General features: G+C 35.5%; 1 protein-coding gene across 7 annotated transcripts in view; it reads left to right on the top strand.

The window, feature by feature from the left end:
* LOC101899381 (uncharacterized) overlaps nucleotides 1–18,633 on the top strand; it is a 202,821-nt gene that overhangs the window by 100,147 nt on the left and 84,041 nt on the right. The window lies entirely within an intron of this gene.

The following is an 18,633-nucleotide window of genomic DNA, read 5'->3' as shown; positions in this document are numbered from 1 at the left end:
GTTTTTATACACTCCACCTTAGAAAGGAGGGTATATTAACTTTGTCATTCCGTTTGTAACATCCTTAAATATTCGTCTTAGACCCCATAAATATATTCATAATCAGCATAAAATTCTAAGTCGATTTAGCGATGTCCGTCTGTCTGTCTGTCCGTCTGTCTCTCTGTCTGTTGAAATCACGATACAGCCCACATTATTTGACGTAGAGCGCCAAAATTTAGCAGAGCTATTTACATTGTGTCTAGGATGGTTGGTATTGAAAATGAGATATATCGGTCCACGTTCTGGTATAGTCCCCATATAACGGTACCTCCCAATATTCGGTATTTTGATGATTTATGCCACATTTTTTCACGGATTTGTCTGGAAATTGGTATTTGTAGGTCATAACGGGTCACTGAGCGTGTGGCAAAAGATTGCATGTATAGGTCCACGTTGTGGTATAGCCCCCATATAAAGGTACCTCTCAATATTTGGTATTTTGATTATTTTTGCCACATTTTTTCACTGATTTGTCTAAAAATTGGTATTTGTGGTTCATAATGGGTCCTAGTTCGTGTGGCGAAACATTGTAATTATAGGTCCACGTTTTGGTATAGCCCCCATATAACGGTACCTCCCGATATTCGGTAATTTGATGATTTTTGCCGCATTTTTTCACGGATTTGTTTGAAAATTGGTTTTTGTTGGTCATAAAGGGTTCCAGCTTCGGTGGCGAAACATTGCATGCATGGGTCCATGATTTGATATAGCCCCCATATAACGGTACCTCCCGATATTCGGTATTTTGATGGTTTTTGCCACATTTTTTCACTGATTTGTCAAAAAATTGGTATGGATCCTAGTTCGTGTGGCGAAACATTGTAATTATAGGTCCACGTTTTGGTGTAGCCCCCATATAACGGTACCTCCCAATATTCGGCATTTTAATGGTTTTTGCCACATTTCTTCTAATGTTTCTTTTACGCTAAGGTGGAGGGTATTAAAAGTTTGGCCCGGCCGAACTTAATGTTTTTTTACTTGTTCCGTGAAAATAATGTTTTCGTGAAAAATTTCTAGAAGAAGCATTTTCCTGGCCCTAAGCTTTCCCTGCAGAAAATATCAATGGTTTTCTTTGGATGGAATTTTGTCTCACGAAAAAATTATTATCGTTCATCTTTATGTCATAAATGCAGTAGAAATTTTAAAAATTACTATTTGAAGTGCCCGGATTCTCTTAATTATATTCTAATTTTAAGAGAGACATAGCTGAGGTTAAAATAGTGAAAAGGAATGAAATTTGAAATAGTTTCCACTAAGTTTGAAACTAGGAGATTTGTCATTTCTGGATTATTTGAACATTGTATTTTGTCGCTTTTCAGTTTTCGCACGTAGGGCAGGATATTAAAATCCAACAAGGACCTCTCTTACTCTCATAAACACATTTAATTCAAACAGTTAGGGATAATAAAACTATCCTCCCTTGGTGTATCAAAACATTCATCTTATTTAACATGGTAAGGAAATTTCACATCAACCCTCACCACCAAACATTCCGAAAAATTTCCCACAGAGATCCTGCTTGGTTTTCTTTCTTCTTCCAATTTTTTTTTTTTTTTTTGCAAAATTATGTTTTCCATAATTAAACATTTGGCATTTAACATCAAAACGTTAATGGTGGTGCGGAAATATTGCACACGTGCAGCGGGTGTGTGTGTGCGCCTGTGTGTTGCCGGGCTTTTAGTTGGGTCAAACAAGTGTGTGACTCTTGGTTGCCTGTCTGTCTGTCTCACAGCTTGGTTGGTTAGTTGCTCGGAATTTATGAATAAATATTGTCCCCAAGGAATATTTAAACAAGGCATGACATTTCCTTTAAATATTTATTTGGGACAGATGGTTTTCATTACCATCAACCACAGGCATCAACGGCAGAACAATGAAACACCAACTACACACAATGTGGTGGTACTGTGTTAAGGAAATAATGTTGAAAGCTAAATATGACAGCCATATAAATGGCATTCATCAGCTAAGTCAACATAAGCGGAAATAGTTGTATGTACCCGTTTAGACGAGGAACTAATTAAGATGTGGATATTTACAGGTTCTACATCAAATGTTAATATTGGGCATTTAGGAAAGGACTCAATTTAATTCCAACATAAATAAATTCGATTTTATCGGATAAGGACTCCAGTTTTACCAGTCTAGTTCTTTTAGACAATCTTTAAATATCTCACCCTTTCACACCAAGAATGACCTCGCACAGATCTGTGCATAATTTGAAAATTGAAAAAATCTAGTTCTATTGTATGTTTCCCAGAAATCACACAGCGTCTAACTATTTCCCTACAAAATTGAATTGTCTAAGATACTCGATATCTTACTATCAATATCAAACCTAACGGTTCTCCAATAAATCCACATTCGAATTTCCGAAAAGCCTGTCACATTTTCGGCAGTAGTAAACAAATTTTGGCAGTAGAAACAATTCCGGTCTATTATGTCGCTAAAATCATCAAAATGCCGAATATTGAGAGGTACTGTTATATGGGAGGTATACGAAAACGTGGACGGATGTGACCCATTCACGAAACTACCCTGCCAAAATACACATGTGTGTAAATTTTTTGCCCTTCATCTCAATTTTTTTTGCAAAAATAGCGTCATTACCCCAGGACATCCCCAAATCGACTTAGAATTTTACGCTGATCAAAATAAAGGGTGAGATAACAAAAACTGCAACAAAGTCAAACGCCATAATTTTTACTTTTTTTTTCAATTTTATTGAATGAAAGCAAAAAGTGTCGGAAATTGCATCAAATTTTAGAATACGTTTAGATTTGTTCGAATTGGTCACCTTTGACACGAATTATGGCCTTCAAACGTTGCGATATTGTGACCCATTCTCGGCGAAGCACTTGCTTAAGGTGATCGAAACTTTTGAATTTTTACTACCAACCTTGCTTTCCAAAATACTCCAGACAAAATAGTCCAACGGATTAGTATCCGGAGATTTTGAGGTCAATGTGCGCTGGAATTGAAGCGAGGAACATAATTTTGTAAACATTCTTGGGGGGCGCGTGCTGAGTGCGATGATGCTGAGCCCTGTTGGAATGTTCAAGGTCTGCGGCCTAAATGTTTGCGTGCCCAAGGCTTTAATACACCCTCCTGAATATTTTCGCGATAATATTCGGCATTTATTCTGATGCCACGGTCGATTAATACGAGCGGAGAGCGACAATCGGCTGTTATGGCGGCCAATACCATTACCATTGCCGGCGCTTGAGTTCTGACCTCTTTGGCAAGTAAACACGATCATTTTGTTTGTTTACAAACTGCGGGACAACGATTGTTTTCTCATCGGAGAAAACCAAATTCGGCGGTTCACCACTTTCGGCCAAGCGAAGCAACTCTTTAGCTTATTTGAGTCTACTTTTGCGGTGTAAGTTCTTGCACTTTTTGGAATTTCAATGGCTTTTCGGCGAGCTCATTTTTCAATATTTGCCGAATGGAATATTGCGATATGTTTGGCTCACGAGCAATTTTCGGCCTCTACGAGGCGGGTTTCGATCAAGTTGCTTCTTTATTTTTCGAACCATTTTCTCTGATGTTGCTGTTTTCTTCCGTCCACTTCCTTGACTTCGGGCTACGCTACCTATATCGCGGTAACGAGGGATGATACGATACCCAGAAGATTTATTTACATTTAAATGCTGAAGTGCTCTAACGATTTGGGGGTTTCCAGCCAAATATAAAGAAAGCACACTATCACGCTTGAATTCCATTTTTTTCCATTTTTGTTTCTTTTTTTTTTTTGTTTTTTTTTTTTTTTTTTTGAAAATTCTCTCTCAATACTTTTGTACGCTTGTAAACAATATAGTGATCTATCACTGGAATAATTTTAACAGCTGTTGGACGAGTGGCATAGAAATGACAGCAATCTGAAGTTGGTTGCAATTTTTCATCTCACCCTGTATATATAGTTTTTGGGTCTGACATTAGTATTTGGAGAAGTTACGAACGGAATTACAAAGTTAATATATCCTCCACAGTATGGTATGGGGAATACAAATCAACTGGAATTCTGTTCTCAGCAATTTGCCTTATTGCCAACTTGGCCCTAAGTAACTCATAGGCCTACACACATTTTTAATATTTTATCTGTCATGAAAATTAAATACCCTTATAATTTTTATAGCAAGCTGTCATATTGCACAATATATTTTTACAGAAGATTTAAATTAGTTGTCTTACTAGTAACATGGCGCAATTGACCACTTTACGTCATATTTTTTTCCACAAAAGGCATTTGTTTATGCGTAAACACAACAATGTGTCTGTACGCCACGTTTTCTTGGTTTTAATGTCAAGTTGAAATTGAACGGAAAATAAGTGTTAATGATCATGATATTGGCAACTGCCACAAAATATACAACCACGAGCGCAAAGGATTTGGGTAGGTAGAAGAGGTTAGGCCAGTCAGATAGTGATCTCCATACAGATCAACAATGTGCGACGCCCACTGGGTTTTACAAAATTTCAAAAAAAAGCAAACACACAACCCAAAAAAAAAACTTATCAGCGTTCTTGATAATTAATCATGTTTGCCTAAGCTCCAACGAACAGCAACCAGCCAACTATCATTCGTTATCCCCTCACCGATGCTTCATTGGCAACATAACGGCTTCAATTTTGTTTCGACAGCTTTCAGTGTGTGAGAAGTTGGATAATTTTGCCGGGTATCTGTTTGGTTTTGTTTTAGTTTTTTTTTTTTATCGTTTTTTTTTAGTATTGAACATTTTAATCTGTTTTGGACTCCATAATGAAGCCGGTTTTCATTCGAGTTTTGCTGTGTAATTTAAAAACTCATTTTTGACATCGTAATAATGTAGTTATTTGGTAAGAAAATGATTTATTCTTTCAATGTTATCTCATAAATTATGGAGTTTGGTATGTTTCTATTTTTACACGTTCCATGTTCGTTCTGCTATTCTATCATTGGAATATGGGAAGTATTCATAACTGATGCCATGATTGATTTCATAGAAGCTGCCGATATGGATTATATTGTTTTTTTTTTTTTTCTTTTTTTGTTGAGGAGGTTTATTTGGAGTCTGTTAGCCCAAGGCCTAGTCTGTGACGTATACTAACACACATGTGTGCTCTCTTTTACACATACATTCTTTTTGGTTAGAATAGAACATTTTGGGGAGGAATTCTTAATAAAATTGTTACAAATTCCGAGATGATGCGTTAAATTATTTTTAGTATCCTCCAAAGCCCTCAGAAAATAACCATTAAACTTTTAGGAAATTGCTTAATATTTAGGCTAAATCCGCGGTTGACGTCATAATGTTGTCTGGGAGAAATTTGTTAAAGTTAATTATAAATTTTCATGATGGATTATTTTTCAGTAGGCTTTCATTAATCATTTGTATAGTCTGGTGTAAAATGGATTTAAAAAATTATACAACATTGCATCCTGACACATACTCTGTAAAATAAACCATAACCAGTAAGGAAAGACAAAAGTTGCGAGATGCCGACTTTATGATACCCAACACCACCATGACTATTTAGTGAAGTCACGTGTAGCAAATAAACGTTCATATTGGAAACTTGAAATAGGTTAAAACTAGCCTATAAAAGCTATATCCTAATCGATTTCCATTAAACTTGACTGAAATAAATATACAGTATGAGATAAAAAACTGCAACGAAGTCAAATGCCATAATTTTTACATCTTTTTTTTTAATTTAATTGAATGAAAGCAAAAAATATCGGAAATAGCATCAAATTTTAGAATAAGTTTATATTTGTTCGAATTGGTCACCTTTGGCACGAATTATGGTCTTCAAACAGCCAATTAAACCGTCACACGCTGCCCGAATGTTGCTCTGCGGTATTCTGGCCCGTTCCTGGCGAAGCGCTTGCTTGTGGTGATCGACACTTTGGTATTTATTAGTGCTAACCTTGCTTTCCAATAGTCCAACGGATTGGTATCCGGAGATTTTGGTGGCCACTGTGCGCTGGTGGCGCGTGCTAAGTGCGATGGTGCTGAATCCTGTTGAAATGTCGAAGGTCTGCGGCTAAAATGCTTGCGTGCCCAAGGATTTAATACACCCTCTAGAATATCTTCGCGATAATATTCGGCATTTATTTTGATGCCACGGTCGATTAATACGAGCGGAGATCGACCATCTGCTGTTTTGGTGGCCCACACCATCGCCATGGCCGGCGCTTGAGTTCTGGTGGCCAACCGAAGGTACACATTTTCAGCTGGCCTCTTTGGCAAGTAAACACGATCATTTTGTTTGTTTACAAACTGCCGGACAACGAATGTTTTCTCATCGTAGAAAACCAAATTCGGCAGTTCACCACTTTGGGCCAACCGAAGCAACTCTTTAGCTCTTTTGATTCTATTTTCTTCCTGTTGCGGTGTAAGTTCTTGCACTTTTTGAAATTTCAATGACTTTACCCAGTACTCATTTTTTAATATTTGCCGAATGGAATAATGCGATATGTTCAGCTCACGAGCCATTTTTCGGTCACTATGACGCGGGTTTCGATCAAGTCGCTTTTTACTTTTCAAACCATTTCTGCTGATGTTGCTGTTTTATTTCGTCCACTTACTTGACGTCGATTGTACGAGACCCAAAAGATTTATTCACATTCAAATGCTGGATTGCTCTTACGATAGCCATTTGTTGTTTTCCAGCCAAATATAAAAAAATCACACTATCACTCTTGAATTACATCACGAATAACTTTTTTTCTGGAAAATTCACACCAAAATGCTTTTGTACGCTTGTACCTGTGCACCTTCGGTTGGCCACCAGAACTCAAGCACCAGCCATGGTGATGATGTGGGCCACCATAACAGCCGATTTCGCTCTCCGCTCGTATTAATCGACCGTGGCATCAGAATAAATGCCAAATATGATCGCGAAAATATTCTAGAGGGTAAATTAAAGCCTTGGGCACGCAAACATTTTGGCTGCAGACCATGGACATTCCAACATGACTCAGCACTCAGCAAGCGCCACCCAAGAATTGTTACAAAATGAGTCTCCTCACTTCATTTCCAGCGCACAGTGGCCACCAAAATATCCGGATACCAATCCGTTGGACTTTTGTGTCTGGAGTATTTTGGAAAGCAAGGTTGGCACTAAAAAATACCAAAGTGTCGATCACCTCAAGCAAGCGCTTCGCCAGGAATGGGCCAAAATACTGTAGAGCAACATTAGGGCAGCGTATGATGGTTGCATTGGCCGTTTGAAGGCCATAATTCGTGCCAAAGGTGACCAATTCGAACAAATCTAAACTTATTCTAAAATCAATAAAATTAAAAAAAATGTAAAAATTATGGCGTTTGACTTTGTTGCAGTTTTTTTTATCTCAACCTTAGGGCGATTGAAAAAAATCATAAAATCCTTTAAAATGCATGAATTATTTATTTGATTTAATATTTGAGGATTATTTTAGCAAATTTTGACCGCGTCAGCGCCTCAAACTGTTCATCGGCTTAATCCAATTTTGGCTTACCTGTTCCATTATTTTGACCGGTACCTCACGAATAAAAGCTTTAATATTGTCTTCTTCAAACATAAGCGCATAACTTTAACAAATACCCACAAAAAATAGTCTTAATTCGTTAAATAGTATGATCTACCCCGGTCCGGGCTAAAACGTAAATATTAAATTAATGTGACTATGGGACATATTGGTCCATGGGAATACCTTTCACAAACGTTGGGAAATGATAATAAACATGTAATGCGAAATAAGTCCACGATTAGGTCCAAACATCGCACATTTTCCAAAATGGAAAAAATGGGAAACGTTTACATTGCTGACTGTTTAACGCTGTATTTCTCCCACTGAAATAAAATGTGCTTCGGTTGGGCGAGAAACAGCTTTCTTCGAACATATATATTATTATCTATATGAACTTCACAAGAAGTCGAACTGTTTTCAAATTTAGATCTATTTTGTATATGAACTTCCAAAGGCCACACATAATAATAAGATATCTGTAATTGGAAATTTCAGTTTATAGTTGCATTGATACTTCCCTTCCACTCTTTCAGTTATTTCTTAAAGAACAACTTTAACATAATTTCCAAACTAATCATAAAGAAGTCGAGCTATATCGAAGTCAGTATCGAAGTCGCACTCTGTATCTCAAGCCGTAGTTGGAAAATTGGTATGGCGCTTGCTTTAGCCATTAAGGGTCATTGTAGAGGTGGAGGAAATTCATTACGTTTTCAAAGTCTTTCTTTAAATTTTATATTTTTTTATTATTCACACAAATAAAATAATACGTATGTTTTATTCTCCATATATGACAAATTATTTTTTTGATATTATTGCATAACATGCTATAGCCGCATTGAACCAAAATCCTTCAATTACTCTCACTACTTATTGGTTCTTTATTAAATTTTTGCCGACAAACTGGATCTCCTGGTTTTTGTTACTTTATCAACAACAATTCATATTAATCCTTCTTGAAGTAGATCACTCTTCGCATTACCGGCAAATGGAAATGATGAAGGGAAAAGTTCATATCCGACATGCATACAAACATTTATAAAAGTAACAAAAGAACAGCAGCCCACGTGCCGTTCTAGACATGAGAAATCTGTTGAGTTCGTATGTTTGATTGAATTCAAGTGGATGGCTGACTGCCTGGCTGGCTGCTTGAGTTACAAAGTGAATGGATGCCTGTTTACGAAATACCTCCATGTTCTGGTTCTTACTCGTGTGTCTTTGTTTTCTTATTCCATTTCCATTTTTCCAATGACTTGATTCTGAGTTTTTTCTTTCCGTTTGTCATAAAAAATTGTATGTTGGGTAATTTAATCAACACAATCGTCTTTATGTCTTCTTCTTCTTCTCCTTTCAATGTTTATATTCTGACGTTTTAATGCCCGATTTAAACCCAAGCACAACAACCACAACACGAGAAACGTTTCCGATTTGTCTCGTTTTCTTGTTGAAAATTAACAAAAAAAGAAAATAACATAACCAACCTACCACTTGAAGTCATTGTCGAAAATGTTCTTGACTCCAACAACCAGAGTAATATGTGGTGGTGTTGTGGGAGTATTTTCCAATAAAGAAATCACGAAAACACCGAACTCAGATTTCAGTCACCAATTTAATTGTTTGTGGTTTGTTAAAATCAACTTGACATCATTAATGTATTCCTGTGATTCTAAATTAATGTTTATGTCACAAGGCGACATACTGTGAGCGTTTTGCTGAAAAAGTGATGGTTTTCAAAACACCTTCGTATTTCAAATGACACGTTGCTAAGGTTTGGACTCCCCGTGGAGTTTGTATTGAATAAATGAATGAAGACGAATGGCCATATAGGCCCTTTGGACTGTTATTAATTTTATTCTAGTTAGTAGTTGGATGATATATTTCAATGTAAGCTAATGCCATTATTAATTGTTTTATATTTGACAGTTATATAATTTTAATATAATTCTTAGAAGATTTCTCAGGTATCCAAAAAACGAATTGTTTAACAACAAATATGTCTATGTGATGTTTCTAAAGTTTAACTTAAATGAGAATTATGATTCGAATGATTGAACTTCCATTTTTATACCCCCCTTCTATGGAGAGGAGGGCATATTGTATTTGTCATTTCATTTGTAACAAATATTCGTCGCAGACAACATATATACCTGATGAACTTATAATGGATTCTACCGGTGGCAGAACATTGTCTATATAGGACCACATTTTATAATAGGTGGGGAAAATGTAATCCTCCAATCAGAAAATACCATAAATTTTATGATTTGCCCCTAATGTCTTAATTGCAGCCAAAAACATCGAAAATTTAGTGTTTCGCGTAATTCGGAAATTTAGTGTTTCGTGTAATTTTCTTTGGCTTTATATTGCCTTATATTTCGCTGGAAAACCACAAGTGGCCATCGTTAGAGCACTCCAGCATTTAAATGTGAATAAATCTTTTGCGTCTCGTACCATCGCTCGTTACCGTGATACTGGTAGCGTAGCCCGACGTCAAGGAAGTGGACGGAAGAAAACAGCAACATCAGCAGAAATGGTTCGAAAAGTAAAGAAGCAACTTGATCGAAACCCACGTGGCAGTGGCCGAAAAATGGCTCGTGAGCTGAACATATCGCAATATTCCATTCGGTAAATATTGAAAAATGAGCTCGGAAATTCTAAAAAGTGCAACAGAAAAAAAAAATAGACTCAAAAGAGCTTCGCTTGGCCGAATGTGGTAAACAACCGAATTTAGTTTTCTCCGATGATAAAACATTCGTTGTCCGGCAGTTTGTAAACAAACAAAATGATCGTGTTTTCTTGCGAAAGAGGTCAGCTGACCACCAGAACGCAAGCCCCGGCCATGGCGATGGTGTGGGCCGCCATAACAGCCGATGGTCGCTCTCCGCTCGTATTAATCGACCGTGGCATCACAATAAATGGCGAATATTATCGCGAAAATATTCTGGAGGGTGTATTAAAGCCTTAGGCACGCAAACATTTTGGCCGCAGACCTTGGACATTCCAACAGGACTCAGCACCATCGCTCTCAGCAGGCGCCACCCAAGAATGGTTACAAATGAGGTTCCTCGCTTCATTTCCAGCGCACGTTGGCCACCAAAATCTCCGGATACCAATCCGCTGGACTATTGTGTCTGGAGTATTTTGGAAAGCAAGGTTGGCTCTAAAAAATACCAAGGTGTCAATCACCTCAAGCAAGCGATTCGCCGGGAATGGGCCAAAATACCAATTCGAACAAATCTAAACTTATTCTAAAATTTGATGATATTTCCGACATTTTTTGCTTTCATTCAAAAAATTTAAAAAAAAAATGTAAAAGAAATGGGTTTTGACTTTGTTGCAGTTTTTTTTTTATCTCAGCATATGGTGAGCAATAACCGTAAAATCGGATGAAGATGTATATCGAAGCTATGTAAAAATCTGAACCGATCTCGATAAAATTTGAGCAGAGGTATTTTCGAGGAGTATCTAATGTCCGATATCAAATATTATTTTTGTGAAGTGCATATTACTCATGTAAGGGACTTTATCACCAAACCGGATGAAACATGTATATGGGAGCTATAGCTATATTTGGGCCGATTTTCTCCAAATTTGATGTACTTACTTCTAGACTGAATTCGTTCGGATGTGCCACAATTCACTCCATTTGGGTTGATATCAGCCATTTGGTAGACGAATAACCTGAAACCAGATAAAGATATATATGGGAGCTGCATTTAAGATATTGGGCCACTCCTTCGGTACCATCCCAATAAAGTATAAACATTTTGAATAATCAAGTCAAAATATATTTGATTATCAGATAAAGCTAAGGGTATATATTTGTCGACAACACCGTCTTGTACTTTCTAAGTTGTTTTTTTTTTTCGTTCTTCATTTTTACAAACTGTTTCGGAAATGCCAAATTTGACTCTAATTGAGTGCGAATAATCGGTTCCATGTGTTATTTTTACAATATTTGTGGTAAAACATTATAAATTTCGTAATATACCAGGATGGGTGAAAACAGAAAGCAACTATACAAAATTTATTTTCAATTTCAAGTTCATCGATTTAGGACCGAATTTTATTACATTTTAGCTGATTTCGCAAAATCGAAATATGATCATTTGACTTATTTGATTAATGCGAAAATCAAAAATTCTAAAAGATTGAGGGTACTCTATCTTGATTTTAGGTAATCACAAAGCTTTTCAAAAAGTATACTATTTAATATACTAAAGTTTTCCATATTAACAAAGCCCTTAACAGATTTTCTATAAAAGGCTAATATTCTGATGGCCCGTTTATATTTATTTTTTTCTAAATCAAATCTTGGTTGTTAGCTTACAAAATTGCCTCTTATGTCCCATCCATTTTAATTTACATCGCCATTTGTCATTTTTATCAACGATTTTTTTCCGTTCGATGAACCACTGTTGGGGCACTTGAATGCTTTCCATACCCCGAATATAATTCAAATTGAAGAGACAAGAACCCCAAACAAATAAACAAACCAAACGAAAAAGAGCCGCTCTACTAGTTGAAAATCCCATATAAATCTTGTGATTATTATGATGAGGAGTGTGCCCTGTGGCATAGAAATGGTGCTGGCAGTGAGATATGTGTGCGCTGGTCATACAAAGCAGAGTAATGGTAGCATTCAATTAAGTGAAGATATCTTTGGGGATACTTAAGAGTCATTTAAGAAAATTAAAGAACATACAAACAAATAAATAAATAAATATTCCTAGCATTGTACGTTGCGAGCCCCCCCCCCCCCCCCCCTCTCATTTGCTTCTATGCATAAATCACTATTTGTTGGTTTTTCTTCTGTAAGACTTTTTTGTCTGTAGTTAATTTCATTTGGCCAAAGATCTCTGTTTGTTTATTTATAATGGGCATAAAGTAACCATATAAAATGCTAGTCGAGAGACAAATGAATTACTGAGGTTTTTTAATTAGGTTGGGACTTTTTCGGGTCCCCACCCCCCAAAAATAAAATAAGCTGCAGTTGTTTATGTGATCTTTTTTGAATGTATTTGTTTTCAAACTCAGATGTCATAAAGATACTTCACACATCAATCGTGCGACACCGTTTTTATTGCCCGTCCAGGTATCACGAATTTCAATCAAAGCCACTCGCCGGTTCCCAATTTAAATTTCTTAAATGACGTGAGAATGTTGTGGATTTTTATTCGTTAGGAATTTGCAATGCTAATCTGTCAGGTTCAATGAATGTTTTTTTCTGGAAGATTTAAAAGCCTGTCAAGGTTATAAAATTAATTTAATTTTGTTTTCTCGTCACCAAAAAAAAAGACACTTTTCAGATCATGTACATGTGTTTGTCAAATCTCTACATAATTCAAATTAAATGATGTTTGTTAAGTGTACGAAATGTTCACACCTCATTTTGGGAGATAAATGTTGGCTTTTAAGGTGACATGCAATTAATTATTGTCAAGAGGTAACATCATGGAGCTATTAAGACACTCAAGACATAGATTTTTTGGACATTTGCTTTCTCTTGTAAAGGTTTTTAAAATTTAGGTCACAAATAATCAAAGGGCTCTACAAAGTTCGTACATCTATACAGACGATTTCCTGCAGGAAGGTTAATACCTACTGCGAATTCCAAATACTAAATTTGAAGCAATGCTATTTTCACAATGGTCCACAAATATAGTTAGATAAGGCTGAATTTTTGGAAATTTGTGTCAAAACGGTACGAAAATATTAAAAGGTACTAAATAGTCATCCTTTGTATTTGGAAAGCAGGGTCACCGATGGAGTGAAGGTTTTTTTCGAAATTCGCACTATAAGTGTACTAAAATGTACTACATTTGGTACCATTTGAACGGTTAGAGTTAAAAACTAAAAATTTGGAACGGGAATCAAGGTTGAGGAGTTGAGTCGATGTAAGGAGGTCATTTTGGAAATGTGTACTCATGTATACGAAAAGTACTGAACTTAAAAAAAATTGAATTGAAAATAGGAATGGATGGAGCTGGAATCCTAAAATTGGAAATTAACATTACTAGAGGAGTGTAGGATTGGGATATGGAGGAAGTTTTTGAAAATTCTACATATGTGCAATAAATGGTACTAAATTTGGTACAATTTCCAAAATAAAATGTGTACTTAAATGGTTCAAAATTTTGTCCAATTTGGATGTGGGTCAACCCATACAGCTAGTATCCCGACAATCGGAAAAAAGATTACTGTCGGAGTGTAGTAGTGGGCATAAAAATTTGTACCTAGATGTACTAAAATGTACTAAATAAAGTACAATTTGCATTTGGGCAAACCAACAGGAATGGAATCCTAAAATTGGAATTACTGTGGGAGTGTAAAATTGGGGTATACAGGAAGCATTGGAACTTCGTACTTATGTGTACTAAATAGTTATATATTTGGTACAAGTTGGATTTGAGATGAACCGATGGAGCTGGAATTCTAAAATTTAGGATGAGAGTCACTGATGGAGTGCAGGAAAGATGCACCAAAGGGTAATTGAAAATTTGGAGTTTAAGTTTAGGAAATCTTCTAAAATGGTACTAAATTTCTAAAATGGTACCATTTGGTATTATCTGAATTGATAGAACTAAAATCCTGAAATTTAATATATAATGTGGATAATGTTCAAAACGTTTGCAGACATAAACCCCATTATGTGGTAGGTGTTTTTATCCTGATTACGGCAAAATAAATTTCTCGATCGAAAGTTCGGATAAAACAACAGGGCTTTTTATGGTTCTATAAAACTTATATGTATATGTATCATTTGAAAGTTGAAAGGAAATACCTATCCAACAAGTGGTCATATGATGGGGCATAAGTATTTTTGTACCGGAACCCCTAAAAATTCGAAAAATGCGCCTTTCCAAAATGGTGTTAAATGTGCTGATCTCTCTTGTAGTTACAAAGATTTTAGTGATTTTCTGCACTAATGTGTGTCTAACCTCTATAGTTTTTTTTAAGTACCCAGGATTCGGCCGGAGTTTGAGATGTTCTCCTCTGGGATATGTCTAACAACGGCTATGCGATCCACCTCCCGATAAACTCCCTTGTTTTCTTTCTGAGAATTATGTGTGAAAATTTTTCGGGCATAATCGCCATAGCAAACGGTCATACTCCGCTTCCAAAACGGACATAGTCCCCACTTCTTCCCCACAATTGCAATGTGGATTATGTCCGTGGGGATTATGTTCACGCAGCCTAAAAATTTAGTACGTTTTATAAAGTTTTGATTAAAAATGTTGTCTAGCTGAAGAAATTGTGCATTTGAAGTACTAGAGAGGCATAACATGAATTGTCGGAAGGAATCTATCATTTTATGGTGGACTTTTCGCTGACGAAGTAGCGGGCACTTGCTTGTCGACTCATACGTTATACTTTTTTTCGTACCCAGCAAAATCTTCCACTACTAAATAATGTTTTTATACCCTACACCACAAGGTGGTCAGGGTATTATGTCTTTGTGCATTTGTTTGTAACAGGCAGAAGGAAACGAGATAGACCCATAGTTCCTTTTGATGATCTGTATAGAATCACATTCTGAGTCGATTTATGCATGTCCGTCCGTCCGTCTGTCCGTCCGTCCGTCCGTCCAAATGGGATGAAATTTGGCACTTACGACTGAATTGAGTCTAGAAGCTAGTATGTCAAATTTGGTGAAGATCGGTTCAGATATAGCTTCCATATATATTATTCATCCGATTTGTTATATTTGTTATCCACAACCGTAATATGCACTCCGTAACAACGATATTCAGGGAAATATATCAAATACAGCTCAGAAATATCTTTGCCAAATTTTATCGAGATCGGTTCAGATTTGGATATAGCTCCCAAATACATATCTTTATCCGATTTCAAATTAATTGTGCCCCAAATGGGCAATACAATTCCGAATTTAAAAGATACAAAGGCTTCGGCATATTTAGTCCTTTGAACTTTAAATTATAATTATAATCATAGCGTGTATGATTGAATTCTCCCATAAAAACTTTTAATTGTTATGTGGAGCTCTACTTAATTAGCAAAGTGGTGTAGGGTATCATAAAGTCGGCCCCGCCCGACTTTAAATCTTTCTTTACTGGTTTTTTTTTTTTTGTTCTTGGAAAATTAATCTATCAGAATTCGACATTTCCTATCGGATTTTACCAACAACATTTATGATTTTTTTTTACTTTATTACACGCAGAGAAAAAAATATGGTTCAGCCAACAATATTCGAAGAGCAAAATATATATGGTAAATATATGGTTGGATTCTATTATAAACTGTATACATATAAATGTTTGCCCCAACCAGTTTCATGGTTGTCCCAATCATTTGATTGGTAAGATTTTATAAAACGTTCTTTTAGCCTGAAAATATATATTTTAAAAAGGTACAATATATATGTTTTCTGTAACGATTTACATGTTTGTCCCAATCATTTGATTGGTAAGATTTTATCAAATGTTTTCTTGGCCTGAAAAAAATATATTTTTAAAAAGTTACAATATATATGTTTTCGGCAACCATTTACATGTTTGTCCCCATCATTTGATTGATAAGATTTTACTAAACTTTTTTTTGGTCTGAAAATATATATTTTAAGAAGTTACAATATATATTTTTTTATTTTTTCAATATGCGTATTCTTGGTTATTATTGTTTATAAAAAGAAGTAGAAGTAGTATTATATTCATAAAAAGAAATAGAGAAGTCAATAATTTTCAAAATGCCTGTAAAACATTTTAGTTATTTTGTTTTTTAAATCAAATAATAATTATTATTTTTTTTTTTTCCAATTTACATATTTCCCCTTTTGCCTGCTATAGGGCATTGCTTTAAAATTATGAGAGATGTCACAGCCTAAAATCTCATTATACATAATTATGGTTTATGATGACAATTAAAAATAAAAATTGTGAAAATGACTATAATTCTTGTCAAAACACACTACCAGCCGCTTTGGCTACCAAATCAACAAGTGGTTGGTTGGCTGCAGGGGAAACGGATGGGCAGCGAATACAAACAATAAACAAATACTAAAAAGAAATTGTAATAATTGTCAGTGAAATAAACAAAATGACAGCAACATCACGATATAACAGCAACAACAACAATGATAATAATTGTCAATTATAATTTTTTTTTAAGTTGAATTTTCACAGAAAGAGCGGGATTGTGTCATTGGACATGGGGTGGACATTTGTGATGTTCAATGACGAGGGTAGTATAAAGAATTGGAAATAAAATTCAGAATTTTGTGTGTTGAAAATTCGTCAAATGAAAATATAAAAAATGTTCAATTATTTAAATATATTTTGTGTTATGATTACTCAAACTGTTGACACTCTATGAAGTAGGTTCCAAAGGAATATTGTCCATTTGGACTATACTGACTACTTCATTTTATGTGAGATATGTGATAATTTTTAGAAAATGTTAAAATATGGATGAGCCTCCAGATATATTCGACTAAAGTATTCTATTTTTATACTTTATCTAACATAGAAAAAATTGGCATGGGCAAAATTACAAGAAATTCGAACATTTATATTGAATTTTATTCCAAATCATAAATTCCATATTCATCTCGGGTTTCTGATTGGAAGAAATATTTAGACCCTTTATGGGTGAGATACCAGAAGGGGTTCACAGATATATATCATCTTCACAACTGATCTTTTAAAAATTAAAAGCGATAGAGAGAAAATTCTGAAATTTGATATATATATATTACTATTGGTATCTGTATTTGAGATTTGGCGCCGATTGGAAATATGTCCCTTCTTTGTAAGAAAAATTCTAAAGGGTACTGAATCTGGCATTGGGTGAAGGGGTATGGCTGGAATCCTCAAATTTGATGTTGAGCTATCTGAATTAATATATGGAAGTAGTATTAAATTTGGTATTGGGTGAAGGAATAGAGCTTAAATTCTGAAATTGAGTTTGAATGTGTGAAATTTCAAGAGAGTTGGATGCTTATTTCGGTTTTTTGAGCGTTTTGTTTTTCAAAAGGTAATGGAGCGATCTCTAACATACTTATAACAGACATTGTGTTAATAGAAGTTTTGGGACGTACCAAGTCTGAATGGAATCGCGTTTTATGGATATTCAAAATGTTGACCCTTTGTGTGGGAGGTACCAGAAGGAATGCGCCTGTATATCCAATTTCATAGATTGGTAAAAATAATGGGATGTGTGAAATTTGAAGAGAACCAGATACTTATAACCGGATTTTATGATTGTTTTGGTTATTCACAACTTTAAGCCTTTGTGGGGGAGGTACCAGAAAGAAAAGTCCGATCTCCACCATTTTTATTACAGACATGGTGTTGATAGAAATATTGGGATTTGCCAAGTTTGACTAGAAGAAAATGGTAATTTCGTATTTTATGAGCCCCAGGGATATTAAAAATTTTGACCCTCTGTGAGGGAGGTACCAGAAGGAGTGGTCTGATATATCCCATCTTCACACCAGATCTTGTGTTAATAAAAATATTGTAATGTGTGAAATTTGAAGACAATCGAACTCTTATTCCACATTTTGTAAAAGTTATAATTATTCAAAATTTTAACCCTTTGTGGAGGAGGTCCTTGATGGAGTGGACCAAAATTGTCCCTTTTCCCACCTGACACTGGCACTGGCAGAAATATTGGGATTTGCAATTTTTGCACAAAATCGGGTGATTCTTTTTTTTCTGTGAGGTAAACTATTTTCTTTGAAAATATTGTTATTTTGTGGGGAAGGTACCAGAAGGGGTGGACCGATGTTGCCCATTTCTGAATTCGATCTAAGTTTGATAATAATATTACGTTATACCAAGTTTGGACCAAATCGGATACTCGCTTCAAAAGTTATCGTGTGTACTAGCCAGAGAGACGGACGAACGGACACGCCTAGATCGACTTCAAATATCCTCAAACAGATTTGGTCCAAACAGATCTAGTGTCAAAACCGTTATTTCGATGAGGCACGTTTTGTTCGTATCAAATGATATATAACCTCTGTGGCTATATACAAATGTATTAAGTTGCCTCCTAGATAAACCAACCATATGGCTTGACCCTCTCTCCAACATCAAACGGGTGACGATGGAATTGACATTGAAATTTAT

Source organism: Musca domestica, unplaced genomic scaffold (genome assembly GCF_030504385.1).
Source record: "Musca domestica strain aabys unplaced genomic scaffold, Musca_domestica.polishedcontigs.V.1.1 44, whole genome shotgun sequence".
NCBI classification, from domain to species: Eukaryota; Metazoa; Arthropoda; class Insecta; order Diptera; family Muscidae; genus Musca; species Musca domestica.
Note: the sequence above shows the minus strand (reverse complement) of the source record. Positions and strands in the feature narration are given on the sequence as shown.